The sequence below is a fragment of the Cydia strobilella genome, chromosome 20, assembly GCF_947568885.1.
Source record: "Cydia strobilella chromosome 20, ilCydStro3.1, whole genome shotgun sequence".
NCBI classification, from domain to species: domain Eukaryota; kingdom Metazoa; phylum Arthropoda; class Insecta; order Lepidoptera; family Tortricidae; genus Cydia; species Cydia strobilella.
The window spans coordinates 4,562,432-4,588,190 of record NC_086060.1 but is presented as its reverse complement, the minus strand read 5'-3'; the positions used below and the strand labels follow the sequence as shown (position 1 = coordinate 4,588,190).

The 25,759-nt window shown below is 36.0% G+C and overlaps 1 protein-coding gene across 1 annotated transcript in view; it reads left to right on the top strand.

The window, feature by feature from the left end:
- Positions 1 to 3,862: 3,862 nt before the first annotated feature.
- Positions 3,863 to 25,759, top strand: part of LOC134750549 (exosome complex component CSL4) — a 143,156-nt gene continuing 121,259 nt past the window's right edge. The window contains exon 1 of the mRNA XM_063685752.1: positions 3,863 to 3,873. The gene's annotated coding sequence lies outside the window, so the exon portion shown is untranslated. The remainder of the gene's footprint in view (positions 3,874 to 25,759) is intronic.

The following is a 25,759-nucleotide window of genomic DNA, read 5'->3' as shown; positions in this document are numbered from 1 at the left end:
TTGACTGATACCTGTAACCTTACCTACCTTACCTACCTACCTTACCTTAGGTACCTGTAAAATTTCTACTAGTTTGCGCGTTAAAAGTTGAATGTCCTAGGCGTCTTTTGTGTTTTCAACTACTGCAATAGTTTCAACTGTAATTGATAAATTAAAACATTGTTTTTTTTTTCTCCAATCATGGACAGTATTGCGACATTTCTTTAATGTAACGAAAACTTAAGCTATAGCTCTTGTTTATGATAAATGCTAAGACCCACATTTTGCATTTATTAACTACGGAAAGAGTCATTAATTAACCATCTCTTGATTTACTTGCTATAGTTTAATGGCTCCCATTTGATAAGAATACCTTATTTGTCAGTTCTCTATGTACCTAAATATAAAACAACACACAATCGGTACAGGGGGCACGGGGTCTTATTTGTATCGTTAAGGGTTCCCTTTTGTCTCCCATTAATATTGACAATGGACAAATGAGCTAATTCTGGAGAGGAAGCCGAGAAAACGACCCGAGTGGCACTGATGGATGCGAGATAAACAGGTAATTGTGGCGAGGTATTTTATAGGGACCTCCTTGCCCGTTGGGTTAGCTAGTACCTTAAGTTTTAAAGCAGGCTGTATCTCATGAACCATATAGCTAGACAGTTGAAATTTTTACAGATGATGTACTTCTGTTGCCGCTATAACAACAAATACTAAAAACAGAATAAAATAAATATTCAAGTGGGGCTCCCATACAACAAACGTGTTTTTATGCCGTTTTTACGTAATCGTACGGAACCCTTCGTGCGCGAGTCTGACTCGCACTTGGCCGGTTTTTGCTTACTGATTGTCTCGGGACATAAAAATAGCTCTATAAAGTACCATTTTTCCTTCTGTCTAAGTCTATCTGAAATGGAGTACAGCTAAAGCAAACCGCTCCAGTGCCCCCGTCATTAGCCGGCGCGAGCCTCATTACGGGAATACTTGGCGGCCATTGTGCCGTGCTTCTATTATGTAAGAGCTAACAGTAGCACAGAATAAGTAATAGTATTATCAAAGAACAGCCACGCACCGCCCCGCCCCGATTCGAATTACCTCGCCCCGCGACACCAGATTGACGACCTTTTCCCAACTGCTCAGTACTGTTTTTAAGCGACTTACTCGCACAATGACGCATGCCTCGTGTACAGACGTGCCGTTCGCACATAGAAACGCAAGTGATTTTTGATGTATAGCGTGTCCGCCCTGTGACAGTAGTTAATAGTGCAGGGAAGGAGAGGTTCAACATCAGGTACTTATGCGGTCGAAATAGAACATATTTCATAATCTATTTTCAACTTTTGTTAAATAACGAAAGGAAACTAAATTAAATTTAAAAAAAATATGCTTCTGGATCTCAGGAGATCAAAATCCGGTTTTAAAGGGTTTTAACCAGTGACAAGAAAATTTTGATTAACCCACTAGCACAACTTTGGGAACAAATCAAATTATTTTTTAATTAAATATTTTGATTAGTTATTAAACTGAAATAGATGTGGTGAAGGCCGGATTCGAACCGGCGTCTATAGCAATCCGGGTTAACGCCTTGTACCCCTAGGCTACCATGCCACGGCGGAACCGGTCCCAATTTCTCGACTATAGTTTGTCAAAGGACTGTCTGATTTCAAACATAGACAGAGATAATCATACTATCTTTGTCTTACACTAGTACTAGCACCCAAAAGGAAAGGATGAGTATAGTTTTTTTTGTTCTTTTTTACTGACAATTTGGTTTGACCAACTATAAATGCCATCTTACTAAGACTAGACGGCTTCTTTGATCAACTCTAAGGGAAAGCAGTACGTAAGTACTTGCACCTCCTATACAAGCACTAGCACAAGTTAAGCTTTCCATCCTGCCCGCACCTCCCCTATGCCCTACTCCTAGATACATACACTCGCTTGTAGTAACTATGTGGTCCGTGCCGGTGAAATTTTAATGCATGTCTCGGTTCTGAAAGCAAACCAAAGCAAAGGCCTGTGATGACACCCTCTCATGCTCTCGCTATATCTTACAGTCATGTCAATTTGTGGTGTCAAATTTCGCAAATTTCTAAGTTTAGGTAACCTAAGTAGTTAATAAGATGACAGGTGACCCAGACACCGGGCTACAGTCAGAATGTTATAGATTTTTGTCAATGCTACTTTAAGGCCTTTGCACATTTATGGTTTCTTATAAAAAATACCTTCTATAGTCGGTCAAACAGGTTTGCCAGTAGAAAAAGGCGCGAAATTAAAATTTTGTATGGGACGATTACCCTTCACGCCATTTTTTTTTAATTTGCCGCTTTTTTCTACTGACGGAAATGGCTTGACACACTATACTTACCTACATACTACACTTGAACAGCTTTTCTCCATAAGGTTTTTTCTCCTTATGAAAATAAACAAAATCCAGTGAAAATAACAAAACTGAGCGAGCACTACTAAACCACGAAATTATACAAAACATAGCCATTAACATTAATTACGAAAACCGGGTAGTTAACTAAATAAAAGCAACGCTGGCAACATTAAGCGCGCAGAGCACTAGCATTTACAACGCATTACCACCTTGTAAAATATGGAGGTGGCAACCCCGGCCGCTGAGATTGGCTCATTAATTTAACAGCGTGCAACACTTAAGCCAGGCATGCCAACATTTTCGTAAATGAAGTGGCTGAACCACCTTGCCAACCTACAAAACCTCTTTCAACACAACCTTTCACCCTAGAGTAATGTGATAAGGTTGAAATTTAAATGTTTTGTTGTTTTAGAAACCGTAAAATATAAGTTGGTTTTCGTCTAGGTAAATCTGAGTTAAGTTGGTAACGTTGCCACCCTTGCACTACGGCCGTTATTTTCAAAATGGCGTAACTGCATTAAGTTTTGAGGGGATTAGGACGTTATAAGGTTGGGGAATGAATGGGGTAGAACTAAATTTGCTGGGAGGTTCATTCCGCCGAATATTAATTGTTGTTAATTTAGATACGGTATTATTGTGACTGTGACAGCGCGTTTAATTATAGACCGGGACTGTCGAACATGATATGTTGGGGGGGGCTTATAATTATTATGGGTAATCTTCGCTGTAATGGCGTTCCTTGATTGGATGAAATAATTAGGTAATTATTATGTGTCATTGCTAATATTTTATTACGAATGGACATTGGTTTTTCCAGTAAATAAGTAGATAGCATTTAAATTAGGTACCCATAATTACTCGTGAGCATCTTAGAGCAGCATAATGCGAGAAATATAACATTTTTCACGAATCCCAAAATGGCTTCAGAAAAAATAGATCCACCATCTTAGCTACATACAAATACATGCAGGAAATATCAAACATACTAAACAATAAAAAATACGCAATAGGTATTCTACTCGATATGTCCAAAGCCTACGATAGGGTACAATATCACATACTCTTGGACAAATTATATGGAATAGGTGTCAGAGGCGAGGCACACAAATGGTTCTCATCGTATCTGCAAAACCGCGTACAATACGTCGAAATTCAACATATGGACAAAATATCCGGAAATATTCATAAAATTAAATCCGACTCACTGCCAATGATAAGCTCAATACCACAAGGTGGCGCCCTCTCGTGTCTATTATTCTTGATATACATCAATGACCTGCCTAAAATCCTAAATGAAACGTGTGTAATGTTTGCAGATGACATCTCTATTATTACTTCTTGTAATGACAATGAAAACCTATGCACTGACCTAAATAACATACTCACAAAACTCACACAGTGGCTAAAACAACACAATCTAGAAATAAACTTCACAAAAACAAAGATAATGCAATTTAGGCCCCGACAAAAAGACCCCTTGAAAATAGAATATTCATTTATGAGAACTCAAATCGAGTGTGTCGATACTTTCACGCTCCTCGGACTAGACATCGACTCGCATCTGAATTGGAAGGCACATGTGACAAAAATTAAAAACAAACTGTCAAAATTCATATACGCCTTAAGAGAATTAAAGAAATGCACCGACCTAAGAACAGCTCTCAATGCTTATTACGCATATGCCTTCTCGTGGTTAAAATACGGTATTATACATTGGGGTGATGCTACAAATATTGAAGATTTATTCATCCTTCAAAAAAAATGCGTACGTATTCTAGGCAACATCAAAAGCCCAGAGAGTTGTAAGCCGCTCTTAAACCGCAAACTACTGACCTTAACATCAATCTATATTCTCGAAATATGCAAATTCGTTCGGAAATATCCCCACTTATTCACAAAAGTCTATGAACAACCACGACGATACCCCGCGAGATACAAAAATAATTTGGCAATTACAACAAAAATTAATTTAAAATTGTACCAAGCAAGCCCAAACATGATGGCTATTAAGATCTATAACAAGCTCTCAGATAAAATAAAGAACGAAACATCTGAAAAAAAATTCATAGATAAACTCAAACAATTTCTAATAAATAAAAACTACTATAGCCTTCAAGAATTTATTGATGATATCGAAGAAACATAACAAATAAAAATCGTCGGTCTGCCTCTATTCACACTATTCACAGCAATGTAATGCGCATAATAAATTCCAGTAATACATTATATTATTATTTTAGCTAAGTATGTAGTAATGTTATGAATAAGACACTGATGAAATTAGGATTTTACATTGCAATTTGACATTTTTTTTCTACCATTAGCCTACTTATTATTATACGACATCAATAAATTGAAATAATAACTATTAATAATAAACTGACAAATCAATTCAATTAATCATTTACCAATATAATTATTTTTGACGATATATTCTTAGATTTAGTTTTAAGATTTGCGGTCATTTATTTTATTTTAACTTAAATTGATTACTAATAAGTAAATGTAATTAGCCTAGAATAATATTACTATTGTGTGCCCTTACAGGGTGTCATGATCTGATTTTATATTATGTAACACCTATTATGTACATGACAATACAATAAATAAATGATAAATGATAAATGATAAATAATTACTTATTCACAAGCAATAATTGAACTGTTAGCAATACTGAGATCCTTTGTATTTGTAACAAGTAATGTAGCAATGCTAATTTCTAAATTAGGCTTCTTCAGAAAGTAGTTGAAAAAATAAGCCAATCAATTTAAAGTTTTATGGATAAGGGGAGAAGATTATAAACTAAAGAAGAGCAAAACATATATTGACAATATGGAAACTAACTTTTAAGGTGACAAAGCCGAAAGTTACAATAAGCGTCAAAAACATTCGGGAAAATCGACTTCTTTTCTGTGGACATGACAAAGTTGACGGTTTGGGTAAAATTTTCTAAGACTTTTTTCATATAACTTTTCAAAGTTAATATGCTTATATGGATAAAGTAAAAAGGCTTTAAGGTCCGTTTTTTTTTCATGATGATGTCCGCAGAAAAGACGTATAACAACTCATATTAAAAAAAGTTTCTGACTCATAAACGCCACAATACTAAAATTCGTATCTTAAACATAACTTAAGTTTAAATGACACAAATACATCCTAATGTTAGTAATCATCTTCATGGACACTGGACATGGCACTTCTCTAAGGACCTTGTTACTTATAACGACATCTCGTTTATTCTAAACGGCTTTCTATTACTACTACTACTAATTCTTAAGTTTAAATGACTCAAATACATCCTAAGGTTACTAATCATCTTCATAGACACGGGGTTACTGGCGCAGTCTCTAAGGACCGTGTTAACGACATCTCGTTTATTCTAAACGGCTTTCTATTACTACTACTACTAATTCTTAAGTTTAAATGACCCAAATACATCCTAAGGTTACTAATCATCTCCATAGACACGGGGTTACTGGCGCAGTCTCTAAGGACCGTGTTAACGACATCTCGTTTATTCTAAACGGCTTTCTATTACTACTACTACTAATACTTAAGTTTAAATGACCCAAATACATCCTAAGGTTACTAATCATCTCCATAGACACGGGGTTACTGGCGCAGTCTCTAAGGACCGTGTTAACGACATCTCGTTTATTCTAAACGGCTTTCTATTACTACTACTACTAATTCTTAAGTTTAAATGACTCAAATACATCCTAAGGTTACTAATCATCTCCATAGACACGGGGTTACTGGCGCAGTCTCTAAGGACCGTGTTAACGACATCTCGTTTATTCTAAACGGCTTTCTATTACTACTACTACTAATTCTTAAGTTTAAATGACTCAAATACCTCCTAAGGTTACTAATCATCTCCATAGACACGGGGTTACTGGCGCAGTCTCTAAGGACCGTGTTAACGATATCTCGTTTATTCTATACGGCTTTCTATTACTACTACTACTAATACTTAAGTTTAAATGACTCAAATACATCCTAAGGTTACTAATCATCTCCATAGACACGGGGTTACTGGCGCAGTCTCTAAGGACCGTGTTAACGACATCTCGTTTATTCTAAACGGCTTTCTATTACTACTACTACTAATTCTTAAGTTTAAATGACTCAAATACCTCCTAAGGTTACTAATCATCTCCATAGACACGGGGTTACTGGCGCAGTCTCTAAGGACCGTGTTAACGATATCTCGTTTATTCTATACGGCTTTCTATTACTACTACTACTAATACTTAAGTTTAAATGACTCAAATACATCCTAAGGTTACTAATCATCTCCATAGACACGGGGTTACTGGCGCAGTCTCTAAGGACCGTGTTAACGACATCTCGTTTATTCTATACGGCTTTCTATTACTACTACTACTAATACTTTCATTTTCATTTATTTAATGCAAAAACCATGGTTATAAAAGGTGTTACATAGAGATTTGGTACATGGTCACCCTGCAAGGGCGTAGCAATGTCTTAAAAACTAGTTAAAGCTAAAAAGTTAATTTATACAAAACAAGATATGTTACTTAAGTTTAAATGACCCAAATACATCCCAAGGTTACTAATCATCTCCATAGACACGGGGTTACTGGCGCAGTCTCTAAGGACCGTGTTAACGATATCTCGTTTATTGTAAACGGCTTTCGATTACGCCGCCCTATATATGTATAAAACGGCTGGTAAGTCGTTTTGCAGATCAAAGCAGTTATAGAATGCAAATATCTTTTAATACATATCACAATAAACAAAACAATACAATACAGAAGTGTGGGTCAGATAGCTAAAGGGTGATTTAAAATTACTTTAAACGAGTACTACAAACTTATAACAGCGATACAATGGCTTTCTCATTAAAACGATAGTGTAATACCGTGTATTCGTGCGTATTAATTTTTTTTGTATTCTCACGTCGGACAGATAATTTGAACTTACTTAAGGTAGAATCAAATATTGTAATTTTTGTACCATTTCGTACCTTCTCGCAGTGACAATCAATGTGAAAGTCGCTAGGGACCTCATACTACTTACTTACTTACTTACTTACTATTGTCATACTTACTTACACTGTCACTGTGACAAAATACGAAATGTTACCTACTGAAATTAAATTCCTTGGCCGACCTACTGAAATTAAAGGTTCTAGAATCTAGATAGAGATTATGAAAACTTGAGAACGGAGGAGGAATATAAACCAAAGTGTACCGCATTAGAGTCAAGGTTACATGTTACAGAAGAGAGTAAGTTGAAATCTTCCTGATAAAAATGTCACGAATACTTAATCATTGTTAGCAACCATTACGCGTTTACATTTGTCTAATAGAATCCCTTTTATCCCAACCCTAAACCGTACACCTTTATTACTCACAAACATAAAGCTTGTGATTAAAAAAAACTGTTGCATGTAATCCATATTAATGATATACAGCCAACAGATTTGTAGTATATTTTAAACCTGATTAATTGAACGGTAGACTAAGTATAATTATGTATATTAATGTAATAATAAAACAAATAAGCGATTTTTCTACTTTCGAAAATATAATAATCATTAGATAAAATGAAAAAAATTATTCATTAGATGAAATTAAAAAAAAAACGACAGAAGCAAGTACAAAATAGGTGTTGTTGAAGTCCCCGACTTCTGAGCCAGGTAAATAAAAAACCTGTGTTACAAAAGTTAAAATTAAGAATACAAAATAAATAATTTTAGGATTTTTTTTTAAGTTTGTAATTCCATGTTGTAATTTATAAAAACTACCTCTCATGTTTACATAAATTAATATTATTGGAACATACACATGTTTTTAAGTAACTGCAAAAAATATAAAATAAACCTGCAGGCACATTAATTTGATTAATCAAACTTTATCTAATCGGCATTTGTACAACAAAGTCAACAATACTTGTTATTAAATCCCAATAAAGTGAATGGAAAAAATGAAAGCGCAAAGCATTGTGTAGGGATCATTCGCAATCACACTACCCATAAACCAGTATATGTGAACTCTGGTGAGGCATACTTTTTACGGATATGGAGGTAAATGTATAATAGATGGTCTCAGTGTAAAGATGAAATGTTTTATGAAGTAGCTGATCCCTAGAGTAGGGTGCAGTGTTTACACGGCGAACACGCAAACATTAATGCAATTTATTACTATTAGAGCAGTCGTTTGAGATGTAGCACAACTTTTAGAGGGTACTGACTACGTAGATAATACCTTAATTCAATCGAAGAAAATAGTAATAACAGCAAAACGCACTAGGTCTTGCTTAAGTAAACGATTTATTTTAAACTGGATACACACAAAATTTAAAAGTGCTTGTTGCTAGACTTGCTAGGCCTATTTGAATAAAGAGTATTTTGACTTTGACTTTGACTACAATGCTTCAGACCGACGCTTCCGTGAATAAGGCGGGAAGCTATCTTGACAGCTCGCTTCGATGACAGCCGCGCTGTCAGTTAGGGCACGTTCCGAACCCCGCTAACAATAGAAACCTATAATAATCTTTCTTGATGAAGATATACCTAAAAACCTGTGAATGTTAGTACTAGAAGGAACTATTGTACAAGTACCTACAATTTTAGATACGTACCTATATATGCCGTATAGGGGTACGATCGATCTATACATATTATAAAAACAGAGCTGAGATAAAATAACAATAATAATAACTAAGCACACTAATGATACGCACATTTGGGTATGTGGAAATAAACGGATAATGGCCCATTTCTAACGCATACTATTAACTCGTTCCTTAACAAACAAAATGGCCATACTAATAGCAAAAAATACTTGAAAAAAAAAGAGAAAGTGCATCAACAATTCTTCAATAAATCTTCTAAGAAAATAGTTAATGTTTATATGTATAGTAGGTGCCTAATACTTATTATAGTATTGTACCGATTGAAAATTCTAGTTTACCCTGTTTTGTAGCTGGTATACCTAATCGGTTCCCTTTGTTTGACATCATTATTGAAAGTCATAATGTAATGATTGTCATATTATCATTAGTCATAATTCTGAAACCGTTAACTTTTCAGGATTTTTCTCAGGGTATCCTATAGATATGTTAGGTTTGTTTTATGGCAATCCTGAAAAGTTACGCGTTCCTGAGAATAACCAAATCATGACTAGCGAAAATCTGGACAAACAATACATTATATATGACTTATAACTTTATGGGAAATAATAGAGACCCATACCTAATGCTATCAATTAAATTTCAACTAATTCCATGCGCTATCGATGACAATTAAAAAATAACACAGATGTTTATTAAAGCTAACTCTCCTTCATTATTGCGGTAGATAGATAGCGTCACATTACCCTGGCATTTAGAAAACGAGCCGTCAACCCATTCCTTTGAGACTACACCCTCTATATTCAACTGTCAGAACTATAATGTCGTAAGAGACTTTGTATTTACATGCACATAATTCTTTTAAGGCTGGCAATAATTTGGATGTAATGACAGGCGTTTACAACAATCGCATATGGCAACACTTGCCATTACGAGTGATTCAGTTTGGTGATATTGGGTGAAGGTAGATTTAATTGGGGCTAGGAGAGTTCCGTGCAGCATGATATTAACAAATTATACAAATAAAAATAAAACAATTATAGGCAATTTTTGTAATGGTTATTTTAGAGCAATGGCTACATTATTCGATAGTAAGCAGATTGTATAAAAGTAAAATGGAGCAATTTTATGTAATGATAAGTTATAGCCTCTTCGCCTGTTGCCTGCTTTTAAATGCTACAGTTGGGAATATGAAAAATATGGTATAAAATGTTATAAGCAATTGGCAACTTGGCGACGGAACATTTTAGGAATTTAAAAAGATTTAGGATATATTGGCTAACATTCCGGAAAGTTCCTATTTCGGAAATGGAAACTTCAATTCATATAATGTCTAAACATATGTAGTCCGACAACTTTTCGGAATTTTTCTACATCTTGCTGGTCTATGACGAACAACAGCGGAACCCTACAAAATAATGTGCCACGCCGCGGGGAGCCACTGTCGGCGTGTTTGTATGAATCAGTTAATTGTGTGATAATGCGCGCCATTTGGGCCGCCATAAATTAGCTTATCTGTGGCAGATACACAAACAAACAATAGGAATAATTTTGTGGTCGATAGTGATTATTATTTCGCATTTTCTAATCATTATTTTCATCTAAGGCCAAAAGTGAGGGTAATGACTTATTTTGTTTGCAAGTTATACAGTATACTTTATCTCTCTTTTTTATAGTAATTTCCTTACAATCAAATGATTTAATTTTTATTTCGTTATTTTTTAACTAGGTATTTAAGCTACAAATTTAACAAAAAAATACCATCACTTGCAGTATTTTAAAGCTATATAAGGTTGGTGCGGTGTAAGGGTGGTAAGGGTGGTAAGGGGTAAATAAACCTAATGCACTTTCCTTATACGGTTTCTCTTATCCCGAGAAAAATAAAGTATGTTTCTCTTACCCCGCCTGAACCTGACCTGTGCCATTTATCTTTTGCTGTCAATTTGTCAAAGCTTATGTTTTGAATAATTTCGAACGGCTACGGCTCTACAAAATAGAAGTCACAAGACATTCAACTCATGCGCATCGCGTAGCACCGGCTACGTTGAAAACATCTACGTGCTACGTTCCGTAGCGATACGACACGTGGAATTTCCTAGTAAAATAATGTAATTTTTTTTTAAAGCGTAAAATTTGAAGCGAAAAAGCTGTCAGAAGACGAGTCACCCTTCCTATAAGTATAATCAGTATAACACACTTTTAATTTAGTGAATTTCTGAAAAAAAGCGGATTTCTACGTTGGGTTGGAGCAATCTGGGATGAAACAATAGTATTTTTCATGGGAAAATAAATTACTTATGACTACTTTCCGCTATATTCTACAGCGAGCTAAAAAAAATTGCATGCACACATTATGAATGGAATTCATTCATAAAGTAGCAATGCACTTTTGCTGCTGTATGTACAATTTATCTTACTGAGGAATCGTCGCAGTTGGATAGGTTATTTTCGCAATATTAACCATTGCTTAAAACTTGCTTATACGATATTAAATCACATTTACAAACAAATTCGCGATAGATCCGATCACAGATTTAATATGTGTTCAAAGCGCGAAGGTTTTAAATGTTATATTGCTTATACGATGTTGCCAAATAATGTTTCTCAATTACCACGTGCTAGCAATTATTACAAACAGACAAAAAACAAAGTTAAACAGTAGGAATAAGAACTTCATTATTACTCCGTTAAGGATGATTATTATAGTAAAATATAATTGCGACAATGATGTGCGCACTGTAGTATAAAGTCATGGACACGCAAAATGGCGGCAGTTATTACAGGTGTTTAGGATTAAATTAAACACCACTGTCAGAATGATACATAGACAAGAATTTCCTACTCCATAGACATTATGCCTAAGTAGACCCAAACGCACCTACTTTGCAATCTTTGCATGTGAATGATTATGAATAATGCTTCTAACCCTTTTATCGCCGTTCTCACTTGAAATTCAAAGTTATACCTATAGCATGTTTTTTTTTATATGAGCGCATATTCTAAGAGTAGTTAGTATAGGCCCTAATGGACAATCTTTAAAAACGTCGTACTTACTGACTCAACGTCATCTGTCACAAGTAATGCTTATTATTATATTTTCAAAAAATAATTACGCACTTGTGATTAAATTAAAATAAACATTAAAAATTGTTACATACCACTGAAACCTTTCTTGTTTTAATTTGCGGATATATCAAAAATACACGCGTATAGTCAAGTCAAGTGTAGCCCGTCCGATTTCTAAGATCAAGTTCGCCATAGATTTACTATGGCATAACTTGATCTTAGAAAAGCGGACAGACTATATAATAGCTAAACATATTTCAAGCAAAACATATGCATACCTATTAGGTCCGTTCCAATGTTAGATGAAGAGCAGTTCTATAACTTGATTCAAATGGTTTATTTATTTATTTATTCCATAAAAACGAGATTACAGTAATAAAGGCACTTATCTGCCAAACTGCAGAACAGTTTGTTGGCAGAAAACTAAATCTACCCTCCACCATACTAGTATTATAAATATTCGTATGTTTAAAATACCTATATATTTTTACGATGATGTACCTATGTGACTTTGTCTGTTGTCCGTCTTAACGTCATCATTTCCTAAATATGTCGTATGCAAAACGAGCTAACTTGATCTTGATGCGACGTCTGTTTCGTATATATGTCTACGTTTAATACCGTACCTGTCCTTTCACAGTATAATAAGGGATAAAGGACACCTGCACGGGATTACTCAATAAAGTCACTGGGTTGAAAATGTAATTAGCTTTAAAATGTTGCGCTTTTCAAATGAACATAAATCAGTATTTCTTTGTCAAAGGGTAGTTTTATGAAGGGGTGGAAATCATTAAGTTTATGACTTTACAGGTTTTGAAAATTACCCTCTCTCTATGGAAAAATTTCTTAAGCGAACGAAGTGTGATCACACTGATTCCGACTGTTCAAAGTATTTAAAAATTGTCCACAGTTTTAATTTTTGGTGTGCCACACTGCTTACACAAAAAGAATAATTCAAACATAATCTGGCAATCAAGCATATTTTCGTTACTAAAAATGGCGGCATTCAAAAAAGGTAGAAGCTGAAAGTTTGGTTACAGACGTTTGTTCGTCGTGTTTTTTTATTGCCTACTCATATTTGTGTTTTAAAAGTAAAAATTACACGCTACCTACACATAATAGAAGAAGACAACAAAGCGACGTATACAGAAGATATCAACACGAATTATATCTACATTTTTCATGTAATAATTATAATAAGAATAACTTGAATTATAGTTCAATATTGCGCCATGGAGTATTAGTGTGTCTACTTATATGTATGTACCTTAAATATTAAAATCTGATAGTTATGTACCTAATACCCAGTCATGTCTAGATGCAAATTGAGTTGTCTATTACGTCACGTTATCGCCCAATTATAACCGTGCAAATGACGCGCCATTATATTGTCCGCATAACCGGCTATAACCGGCTTAACGAGGCTGGAATCGTCAGCAAAAACATCCGGATAAATATAGTTAGTACGAGTGTTGGGAAAAAGGGTTGTGTTAGTTAAAAATTTTATAATCGTGCAAATGACGCGCCATTATATTGTCCGCATAACCGGCTTAACGAGACTGGGAGTGTCAGCAAAAACATCCGGATAAACAAATTAAAGATAGTAAGATACATTTTATGTCGTTGTTGTTGATTATTGTTATAATCGTGTACCTAAATGACGCGCCATTATATTTTTCGCATAACCGGGTACAATCGGCTTAACGAGGCTGGGAGTATCAGCAAACACTAGAACGAGACGTAATGGAATGACCAAATCCGGAAAACTTTTTTTAACGGTAGGATTGTAATATCGATAGAAATCCTAACGATTTTGAGCGGGGTGAATTCAAAATAATTTAGATCTGCTAGAAAAAGGTTTTAAAATTTTCTATCTGTATATTAGGTATATAATATATCCGAGTCCATAGCAAATATCGTGTAAGATAATCTGAAAAAGATCTTTTACCGTTCTGTCAAACTGTTTGGAAATTCAAAATACATGTTTCATTTCATCAAGAAAAAAATTGGCTAGATTATGCCGGTTTTGCCGTCTGTACCACCCGGGCCGGTTAAACAAAGCCAAGCCAATTATTATTAAATATTCGCGGCCCAATTTACGGCGGCCGTAATTGTCCGGCCAACACGCCTCCGTAATGCCCGCCCTTAATTACCGGCCGGTTATAACCGGCTCGTTTTAGTTTTGTGTTCGGATACATAATGCCTGCCCTTAATTACTAGTGTAAACCGGTTCATTTTGGATTTGAATACGGGTATAAGGGTAGGTTGTAATTATTAACAATAATAATAGTATATTTCATAGATATCATGAATAAATGCATTGATTTCTGATTTCAATGTTTGTTAGAAGTACATATTTGGAAATTGGAAATGATTTGGCTAGTAAAGTATCTTTTTTTGACCGAGCGAAAGCGAAGCGTACATTTTTCGGAATAAGCGGAAAAGGTTGGAGGAGTGCATGTGTCGCAGTCAAATTGTAAGAATCCGCCGTTTACAAACGGCGTCGTCATTTAACAAACGATTTCACGTTTGGAAAATGACGACGCCGTTTGTAAAATGCCGAAGGCAAATTGTAAAAAGTCCAGGCAATTTGTAAAATATCTTATGACGTTAACATCGCCGTTTGTAATTTGCCGCGGTATCTTGGTCGAATTAGTTCTTTAATTTAGCACTCGTGGCGCTGCACATCAAAACTATGAAAAACGCTGGGGTGTCCATTAAATCTGGAGTTTGTCGGACTTATTAGGGGCGTAGGTAGCTCCGGCGCTGCGGAAATTCCGCCCTTCCGCCCTCGCGTGACGAAGCTGAAGCACGGTCACTACACTGCTCCGTCACAGGCGTACAGCGGGCGAGAGCTGCTCTCCCTCCGCGCCACCGATTTCGCAATTCTCTCTAAGGGGTAGGACAGACAAGACCACGTGGATAGTGGGGTGCTCTGATTCAGTGTTGGGTGACCTTGAGATTTTGGTGGCCGTGAGAATGGTGGTGTACGCACTAATAATTTGCCTCCGGCAATTTGTAAACGTGAGGACGTTTGTAAATTGAAGACGCCGTTTGTAAACGGCGGATTCTTACAATTTGCCTGCGACACATACACAATTACACAGCGAAGGTCGACATTTACAAAATGTGATTTTCAAAAAACGAAATCCACATTCAACAATTATTAAATAATTTCACGGTTTAGATTCACTTGTTTTAGTCACTCGCGAGACATGTTTCGGAGAGCCTAGGTCTCCTTTCTCAAGCACTAATAGTACGAGCAGCGTTCACGACGACCGTGTATTGCGTACTCCACACAATCATCTACTTTTCGCGAAAATAAATAGTTTTGGTTTGCTTTAGTTTTATTTTTATAAAATTTTGAAATCGGAAATCAGCCGCCGGACACCCTGTATCTTCTGTTTTAGCTTGACAAACAAAACCGCTACAAACAAATATAACGTGAATCTCCAATCCAATGTTTCCGTTTATTACAGCTATTCATTTTTTTTAATTGTTATATAAAGAAAACATACATGTAAGTAAAACATAACAGTTTGTTGGCGGTGCGCTCTTATCATTGTTTTATCTTACCTAATATGTACTTACTCATTGATTACTGTACTACAAAATTACAACATTAAAAGTTAGTTCTATGATTAGCCTGTGCCGGTAGCGGTGTTAAGTTACTACCCCCGGCCTATTTGCACCTGCTTATTTGGGATCTTATTACAATTTCGATTAATGTTTGCTTCCTTTAAGATTACCGAATATCGGATTCCGGAACCTTTTGAGTAGGTGGATTGAAGGAAAATTTTTTTCGGTCTTTTTATGATATAATTATTTATGAAGTTTTATATAACAGATTTTAAAATTACGTTTGTATGGAAAAGCGGTAGTCCACTTTCCTTTTAAACTCTTATGTGTGTCATTCGTATGTTAATTATAAATTGTACTGTATGAAGCGTGTTTTTTTACCAAGATCAGATACGATACGTTCCTATGGTTAAATTAAAAGGGTATTTTGAGGCTCTGCGAAGGCTAAAGGCCGACATCCGTGTAGAGTGGAAATCCGAAGTGTCCCAGCGCGAAGCACATACGAAGGTATGAGGCCGGGGGCCGAGCTTAAAAAGGGCCGAGATCGGACACTGACTAAACGCAGACTTTCGTGCGTGAAAGGCCGACTTGCAGTGGGGCCGAGATCAGAAATACACGTACTTACTAAAGCAGCGTCCCATCTTTAATTCGGCAGCTTTGAATTGATACCTCTTAGGACCAGTACAGACGGACTGCAACCCGACTGCAACATGTATGAGAACTGCAACGTCTGCGTGCAGTTCTCATAGAAATTGCAGTCGGGTTGCAGTCCGTCTGTAATCGGCCCTTGGTCTGCATCCAATAAGTAATTGAAAATTGCTAGCACGTGTAATATAGGCAACATAGTAAATGAATCCGTGTAAAAATCTAGTCGATTCGATATACATCGATTAATCTGTCGGGAACACAAAAAGTTTGTTTTGACTCCCTATTGCCGGGTATTCGAATGAGCTGTGTTTGCGGACACTCGCGATGCTGGGCCCTACTAAGGACAAATGAATATAAAATATTTATATAAAAAAAGGCTAAAGACATGTCAACATTAAGTATCCTATCTCTGCTATATATTGTGGGGACGTTTTCACCAAAAACGAAAGTTTTACGGGGGTAAAAACCCCTTTTTTTTGTGAAAACGCGTTTTTACCAAAGCAATTTGCGAAAACTAGTTTTGACTGAAAAATTCCAGTTAATACTAGGTATCACTAAGGCCTTACGGTAAACGGGCATTTTTTCTGTATAGTGATGCACTGGACTTTTTTTAGGATATATACATTTAATGTTATTTGTGCTTAGAATCATGAGCTGATTCCATGCTCCTAGGAAAGAAACAATGTCCCATATTTTTCATACATTTTTTGTACTTTCCATTTCGTTACCGCCGTACTCGGCCGTGCAGTGTTTGAAAAATGGTAACGGAATGGAAAAATAAAACTTGGGACGCTTTTTTCCTCCTAGTAGGAACGAAGGAGTTTGTGATTCTGAGTAGGAAAAACATTAAATTTACCTATTTTGAAAAAAAAAAAGTCCAGTGCATCACTACAGAAAAAAATGCCCAAACTATCTTCAACTTGTGAAAATGCGTTTAACTGGGGAAAACGCTTTTTCATTAAAAACGGCTTTTTATGGTAGCATATATTTAAGATAAACAAATATTTTTTACGAACGTTCAGCTAGTAGGAGCAGCAATGGTAAAATATTCAGCAGTAGTTATTCCATGCGGCTGCCCGCCGATCGGCGCGGATTAAACTATTAACAAAACTGCAAACTGCATTGCAACCGTTTCCGAATCACCTGCGTTTTGCTCGCTTTTCACGTTTATGCCTTTTTTGCTTTAAAAAACATGGCAAGTTCGCATATTGCCTGTGTTGATGAAAATTAGTCGCGGTATTTTCAAAATTGACGCGCTTTTGGTTATCTTTAACGTTAAGTTAATAATTCTTGAAATAAAACTATGAAAACGGATTATATCGCGTATATTGAATTTATAATTCTTCTTTTATACTTTTGGATTTAAAAAGACGAAACATTTGTCAAAATTTGATTTTGAAAATTCATGTAACTGTATAGTACGAGTGATGATGATAACTCAATCTCTAACCGTTTTTGCATGAATCGACAGAAATGTACAGTTAGCAATACTATCCGCTTAGTACCTCTGCATACAAACTTCTATTAATGCAGGGGGGGGGGGTGTCACTTTTCTCGGCAGCTGACCGTAAGTAGGACCAAGCTAACTCTGGACGGCATTTGGAGTGACAAAGTGTGACTTTGTCATCATTGACGTCAAATTTCTGTGAAAATATGACGTTTATTACGAGATTATGTCACTTTGTTCTGTTCAAGTCGGTGCAAAGTTAGCTTAGACAGACTCAACCGTTATGACTTATACGATCTCCACATTTCAAAGTTCGCGGTAGCTTCCTCCTCCATTTTATTTGTCTCGTACATTAAGTATGCCATATTTCCTCAAGACTTCAAAAACTACACATACCCGAGACATTGTCAGCAGACAAGTACCTAGTTACCTACTCTTGTCGTAGTTTTAAGTATAGTCAAGTGAAGTTTGTATTCGACATGCGGTTAAGACAGCGCTAAAATTTTCAAATATTGAGCACGTTTGGTACATATTTTTAATAATAATATAAGTACCTAAAGTTGAATGGAATAAGTATCATTATAAACGGCATATTTTCCTAGACATTTGACATTACTGATGACATTCCACACTTTGTCATTACAAATGCCATGCAGAGTTAGCTTAGTCCGACTCTATACATTTTATCCACCACCACCACTCTCCTTGTGCAATTGACTCACCTAATTGTCACAAAAATTGCATTATAATGGCCACCACACCACGTATTATATCACTTTCTCGGGTCAAACAGGGGCCATGGAGTAGAGGTAGGTACTAGGTACGAAGAATATGCCTAAACTTCCCATCCATCTATCTTTTAATTCTTACTTTATAGCAAAAATCTAAGTGCTAGATGGAGAGAATCATTTCAGTCTATAAAAAAACTCGCGAATCAGCACTACTTTGAAAAGATCTCGTATGTCACACTGCCACTCAAAGTCGAAAGGCAGAAAATCTGTATGCAACACATACATAGATACTACATTTATCTTTTGATTGACAGAACAAGATGACAAGATACGAGTTTTTTTTCAAAGTAGTGCCGACATCATGCTGCTTTATATTGAATATTGGGTTTTGTATGCTCAAATAGATATAATCACAAGACTAGCATTCGAATATTCTGCAAATTCTGATAATAAGAATAATAACAAGTTCGGGCGCGCGATAGTGTCGCAGCATCGAGTTTAATCCGCCACGCGTTGCTAGGCAACGCTAATTGGCAGCGGTCGTAAACTGAGAAACTACGCAAAACTGTTTTTCACTACGAGTAGCATGCCCAATAGTTATTCAATATGCAAAGTTACTATGGTGTTGTTAGCGTGATATTTAACATTAAAAACAGAATAGATGCATTATCAAATGGTCAGGTGACAACCAAAACTCACTAATTACTACCACAAATTTAGATACCTTGGTGTTTTGTATGGCGAGCGGCACGAGACACATATGAACGTAAAGTTTCCTCACTATATAAATTCAATAAAGCCATACTGGACTCGGTGAAAAGTAGTAAAAGGATTCCACAACAGCTCGCTCGTCCTTATTCTAAATATTCTAATCCGCATGTGGCGGCTCCCACATACATTAGAGCGGGGCAAACAAACCGTAGGAAAAAGTGCTGTGTACAGGCTGATGCGTTTTAGGGAACGTTTTCTTTACATTATCTTAGGTAAACGGACTTTAGCTAAGCTAGTTCACTAATGATGAACTGAATTACCTACGTAACGCAGGAGAGAATTATGAAACTTCACATATAACATTTTTAGCGAACGATGTTAAGATTAGAGAGGGAACAGCATGGTGCAACCGGCCTTTAATCTATTTTACATTTTGATTCCGGCGTTTTAGGTGGAATTTTACACTCATGGTTGCTAAATTGACTGACGAATGTGGGTGTCAGCATCTAACTGGACACGCTTTTCGAGCTACCCGCACTTAGGTTTATTGCTTGCTCTATTGTCTTCATCAATCTGGGCTGGACAATGGACATGTATGCCGCACGCACCCGGAAAGTTGGGCCAAAATGGCTAATTAAAAAACTGTCAAGGAATATAGACGGCAAAGATTGCCACATAAAGCACTATTTGCTAAGTATAGAAATATTACGAATATTCGGTCAAAATAAGAGTAGCAAAAAACTGTCCACTCGGATAATAAAATAATCAGCACAATCGCCCCCAATAAAACCACCCCGTGCTGCATTTAAATTGATATAAATTAATCCTTTGCCGTCCCCCAAGAAAGAAATCCCATTAGTCCAGATTCGATTAACGTTTTAACAGGCAGGGGCGTCTTTATGCGTCTTTTATATTAACTACTCTCAAAAAACATTCAAATAAATACCCTGCTAGCATCAAAATAAGGTGCACAATTCAATGAGTTTACAAATGTAGTTACGGCGAAATTGACGTAGCGTTACGCTTCGCAAATAAGGGTGATATGGGTAAGTGTAAAAAGACGGTAGTTTTGTACTAAAACAGTGTCGCATAAGACGTTTTGTGACGGTGGGAACTGGAAAGGTCCTTGCGATTGCGACATGCATACAAGTGTAATGAGGACTAGATTACGGGAAGGACTTTTTTATATCTCAGTGTATTGACATTTATTTTGTCTAGGCACCTTATTACGTCTGGGTACCCTGGGGTAAGGAAGTACTATTTTCTGCCGTAAGAAACAAGGAGCCTGCGATTGCATTTACAATATTCTCGTGTATTTTTTTTTGTAATAAGCATCAGAACAAGTTAGTGTTGATTTGTGTTTCTTACAAGTTTCTGTTTGACCCAAATGGTTGACTGGTAGAGAATATGTCAAGGCTATAAGTTTCTATATATGTAGTTTGAATTAATAAATATAACCTCTACGTATCGGGAGAATATTTTTCAGTCCTGTTTTATATTTTTTGTAAAACTACAGCATTCTAAAATTTCTAAAACGGCAAAATGGTTGTTACGGTTTAGAACTGGTTTTGACACGACCTTGGCGATCGTCTTGAAGTCTTGGTGATTGGCGTGCATCTCACGCACGATTTTCAATTTATTTCGCATGCACCAGAGTAAGCGATCATCAAGGTCGTATCAAAATAAGATCAAAACTATCGCAAATTGTTATATATGAATCAGGCTTCAAATCACCAAAAACTACTTTATTTTAACTTTCTACAGCGTCACGACCTGTCTCCCTGATCGATTTTTTTCAACCAACATCACTTATTTGCTTACCTCCTTGAAGCACATAGCACATTACCCCTCTCCGCGGTCAAACACTCCACTGAGATTGCCCCGTGATCTGTGGTCGTCCGAAAAGACATGTAATATTAGCATTTCGTATGAACTTATGACGTTTGGTAACTGGTTGCATTCCATCCGAATTCAAGAGAAACGGGATTGTTGTTCCGATCGTTAGACAAGCACTCGCTTCTTGTCACATTCAACCCAATATACACAATTATAAGTAATGATTCTAATGATGCAATGAAATTTGCGTTCTGAAGTGTTGAAAAGCTTATTTTACAAATAAAATCGAGGATAGTCTTCTACTGTGCTGTGACACCAGTTGAATCAGGGGGACCGCACTGACTCTTCATTGATTTCGATAATCCCACCGAGTCTTTAATGGGATGCTGCGCGCGGGAAAACGAGACACGTGCGGGGAATTAATTAAAAAAAAGTTTGGATTGTCTGTGGTGCGTTATGGTGTGTCGAGAAATGCATTGTCAATTTTTATTCACGGTTAATAGAGCAGTAAATTAAAGAACCCTAAAAAATACAGATAGTTTTGATGTTTATTGTTATATAATCGCAATCGATCTTTCTTTTTAGATCTATCTATATAAGAGGTTTTAGACTTATGATAGATATTAGTATGTTTAATTACTATGATATCTGGACATCTTTACAAATGTAATACATGAATATTATATCAGGGGCCCAGCAGGGACCTGATTCGGATTTAACAACTTGTTACGATCGATCATATTTTGATACGACTTTTGATGATAGCTCACACTCACTGATGCATGCAAATTGAAGTGAAAGATGCGCGCCAATCGTCCAGGTTGTACCAAAACCAGTTCACAACCATAACAAGTATATAGTGTAGATATCATCAGAATCGGACTTGTTTTTCAATTCTATTAGGACATTAGGACAACAGCATTGAATAGAGTATAAATATTTCTATACATTAACCTACTCTATGTACTTTCTGTATTTTACCCCTACCGCAAAAGACTAGCCAAAATAATTGCCACGCGACACCGTCCCAATATCCCAAATCTTCCATAACCTCTAATTATCGTGGCCCCTGCGCCAGCGATAAATCAAACCGGTGAGATACCGCTCCCGCGGGGACCGCCAACTGTCGCGCGACATAATAGGGTCTTTTATCGCGGTAACGAGACCCATTGTAGTTGTAGAGCGTCGAAAAACACCTACGATTATTGGCGGATGAGTTTTTAAACAATGGCGGGTGAAATATCGCGCGTTTTGAAACGTAATTAGTTTCATATGTATATAAATGTTTAGTTGTTAATCTAGTCTGCTGTACGTACTGTTTATTTATTTAATATTTTAACTGTCGCGTGACATAATAGGGTCTTTTATCGCAGTTGTAGAATGGCTATTACTGAACCGGTGAGCTCCATCTTAGGCCCTGTCTTCACTTTCCATCAGGTCTCAGGTGTGACTAGGGCCAATCGCCGATCAGTTTATAATATAGTAATAAAAAAAACACCTACGATTATTGGTGGATGAGTTTTTAAACAACGGCAAATGTAAATTAAATAGTCATCATCATCATCAATATCATCATCATCATGATCATGATGATGATAGAGTAGACATGAAATGACTCAATGTCTGATCAACGATTGGAATTACTAATTATTTTTTTATTAGGGACAATGTATATAGGTACGTATATATACATTATGTAATCAATTATAGTCAATCAATGTAAAATTAAGTTTGTAACAAAAAAAAAAATATATATTTTGTAATGTTTTGTATTTATTTCTAAGCTCAATGTATAATTGTTAATTCTTTCGACTGTATTAACATTGGTGTTATTAATGAATATTTGTATTTGATGTAATATTGCACATTTCATGTAAATATAATTAGTTTTATGTATCTAAATGCTTTTCCATTTCATAACCCCGGTTTGGCTGATTCAATATTTTTGTTATCGCATGTTTATCCTCTTTGTGTACCAAACTTGAAACGCATATGATGTGAATAGATCTCACAGACCCCAGCGCAAACATCTAAATATGTATAATGTTTTTTTTATGCTAATGGTAGGTAAATGTAGATAAATATACGTACCTAGGTATTATGGGAAATATTATGAATAAATGTCTGTCTATTTGTAGAGATCAAGAGATTGATGAAGATATCGTGGACTGAGGCCACAACACAAATTTCAGTAAAGGGGTTGCCTATCTCGAACGGTAGACTTGCAAATGATAGCAATGCAGTTGTAAAGGAAACAGATGCTAATTGAATAAGTGAAACTGTACCCAAGCGTGACAAAACTACGTGTAATGTATCCTAATTTATCACATCAAAATTTAGTAATTAATTGCTAGGCACGTTACTTGTACAATTCAAACATTTCCAACCAGTTTTAAATATGAAAGCAATCACTGACGCGTTTAAAATGTTCCATTCATTCGTCTATGGTTCTATTATTTAAATTTCGAATTTCGAATTTGGCGAATAAAGATATCTAAACCGCGACAGAAATTCAAATTAGGAAGCATTAGCGTCAAACCGTTTATTTAAATTTTACACGCAGTTGACTCCGAATGCATACTGGCTGGACGAATACTAGTATTTTAGTTCTAAAATGGCGCATGTTTTCTTTTGATCTTTGTGTAAATGAGACCTTTTACAGATACCGTTGAATTATAAAGTTATTTCCATTTGTATATACAAAAGGAAGGGCATTTTACACGCTATTTAACAATAAAGTTTACGTTAATTTCAACATGGACACGTGTTTTGTAAAGCTTATTTGCATAATGTCCTATTATTGATACCCTAATAAGTGTAAACGTATTATTCGTTTGTTACTGGCGGCGTGTAAAATTGTTATTAGAATTAGGAAGATATTAATACATTATTGCTTTGTGCAAATAAGTATAATTCAATTACACGCATAGGATACCGGATACCAATACCATATTATTGTAGATTGATAACTGTGTTAACTAGCTAAATTACTTGGTCAATATTGGCCGTATGTAAAGCAATTTTTTTCGAAAACACAAACTGTAGAATGGAGTACTTTAAATAATTTATTTAAATAATTAAGCGATTATTTAAATAGTTTTACCCGCCGATAATTTTATTCCTTAATTGTAATTAAGTAATCTCATTTGTAACTTTATACAATTTATGTTTATCCTATGTATCACAACAATGTATAATGTAAAATGTATCCACGAATGCAGTGTAGATACAAAGTATACAATCCCGATAGGGTTTCACGGCACTATTAAAAAAAAGAAAAAAAATCTATAGCTTTCAGGTATTGGGCCCACACGTCCAGAGGATGGAACCTGGAGACCGCAAGAACCAGGAGATTGAAGATCTGGTGTCCGAGCCCAACATCATTGGAGAAACGAAAGCCGCCAGACTCCGATGGCTCGGGCACGTAGTCCGAATGGGGGAAGATCGCGCTGTCTGGAGGGTGTACTCTGGAGTACCAATTGACCGAAGACCGCTTGGACGCCCTAGGTACCGCTGGAGAGATGAAGAAGACGACAGAAACGGCTTTGGACAGAGTAGCATGGCGGTCTTTGGTGTCGGAGGCCAAGATCCACTTCGGGTCGTTGCGCCACGGCAGTAAGTATAGCTTTCAGGTAATCCAAAATAAAATCAATAATATGGTGGTTTCAAAGCTTAAATGAGAAAGTTCTAAAGAGTCCCAAGAGTTCCAAATTGACCTACTTGACAGTAAATAATATATAATTGTTTGCCTTATATTACAATATCTCTGTAATAATTTTGACATCATTCATAATTTGACAATAACCGCAATATCTATAAAAAATGCGTGCGAATAAAATGACCGAATGCGAGTATCTAATGGCGAAAAAATTGCCATCCGACGCCTCCTGTCATCCTGCGCAATTAGCCGATCCATCATGTGAACGCACCCGAAACTTTCCCGCCGAAATACTACTCAGAGCGGCCAACTTACAGAAGCAAGCGGCGAAATTTGGAACTAAGGATAATCACGTAGTATCATTATGTTTCGGCGTAGATTACAGCGCCATTTTTCTTGATTAGTAAAATTCTAGGAAAAAATATAGGCGACTTTCGACCTTGAGTCACAAGCTCAATAAAGCAAAATTGCGTGTCGAAATATGTATTTATTCCTTCCAAAAATTCACATCGCCCTAGGGACTTTATTAGCGTCGCGGCTACTACCCATTATACCTACATTTTTAAACCGTATCCATATAAATTAATGTCAATATCACCCCAGTGTAGTATCAATCTCGTAGTTGTTCGCGGATTACGTTGCAAATAATATCATTTTGTACGGTGATTCGTTCTGAATGGTGCCTACGGACTTTTCCGTGTAGCTTGATTGTTTGATCTTGATCGCTGTTTGATGTTTGAACGATGTTTTTACATGTTTTATGAAGAACGTTATTTATTCTAGAATAAAAGAGATTGTGACAAGGTTATTATGGATTATTGTATTGCTGAAAAGATAAAATGCGTTTCAAGAGCGCGAGCGCTTGTAGGAGTGGATCGTTTCACTTTCGTTTTCAGATGCCAAGTTTTTAAAACAAATTTAGCATATATATATCTTCAATTTTTATAACATGTCATGGTATTAATATCACAAAAAAACGTAGGTACCTATACTTATACAGCGATGGGTTTTTTGTGTGAAAGTGAACTATAAATAACAATTAAAAATTAAAGTCCACTTTCAACACAGAGCGATTTTACCTACACATTACCAAATCCTTTTTGTTTAATAGGACT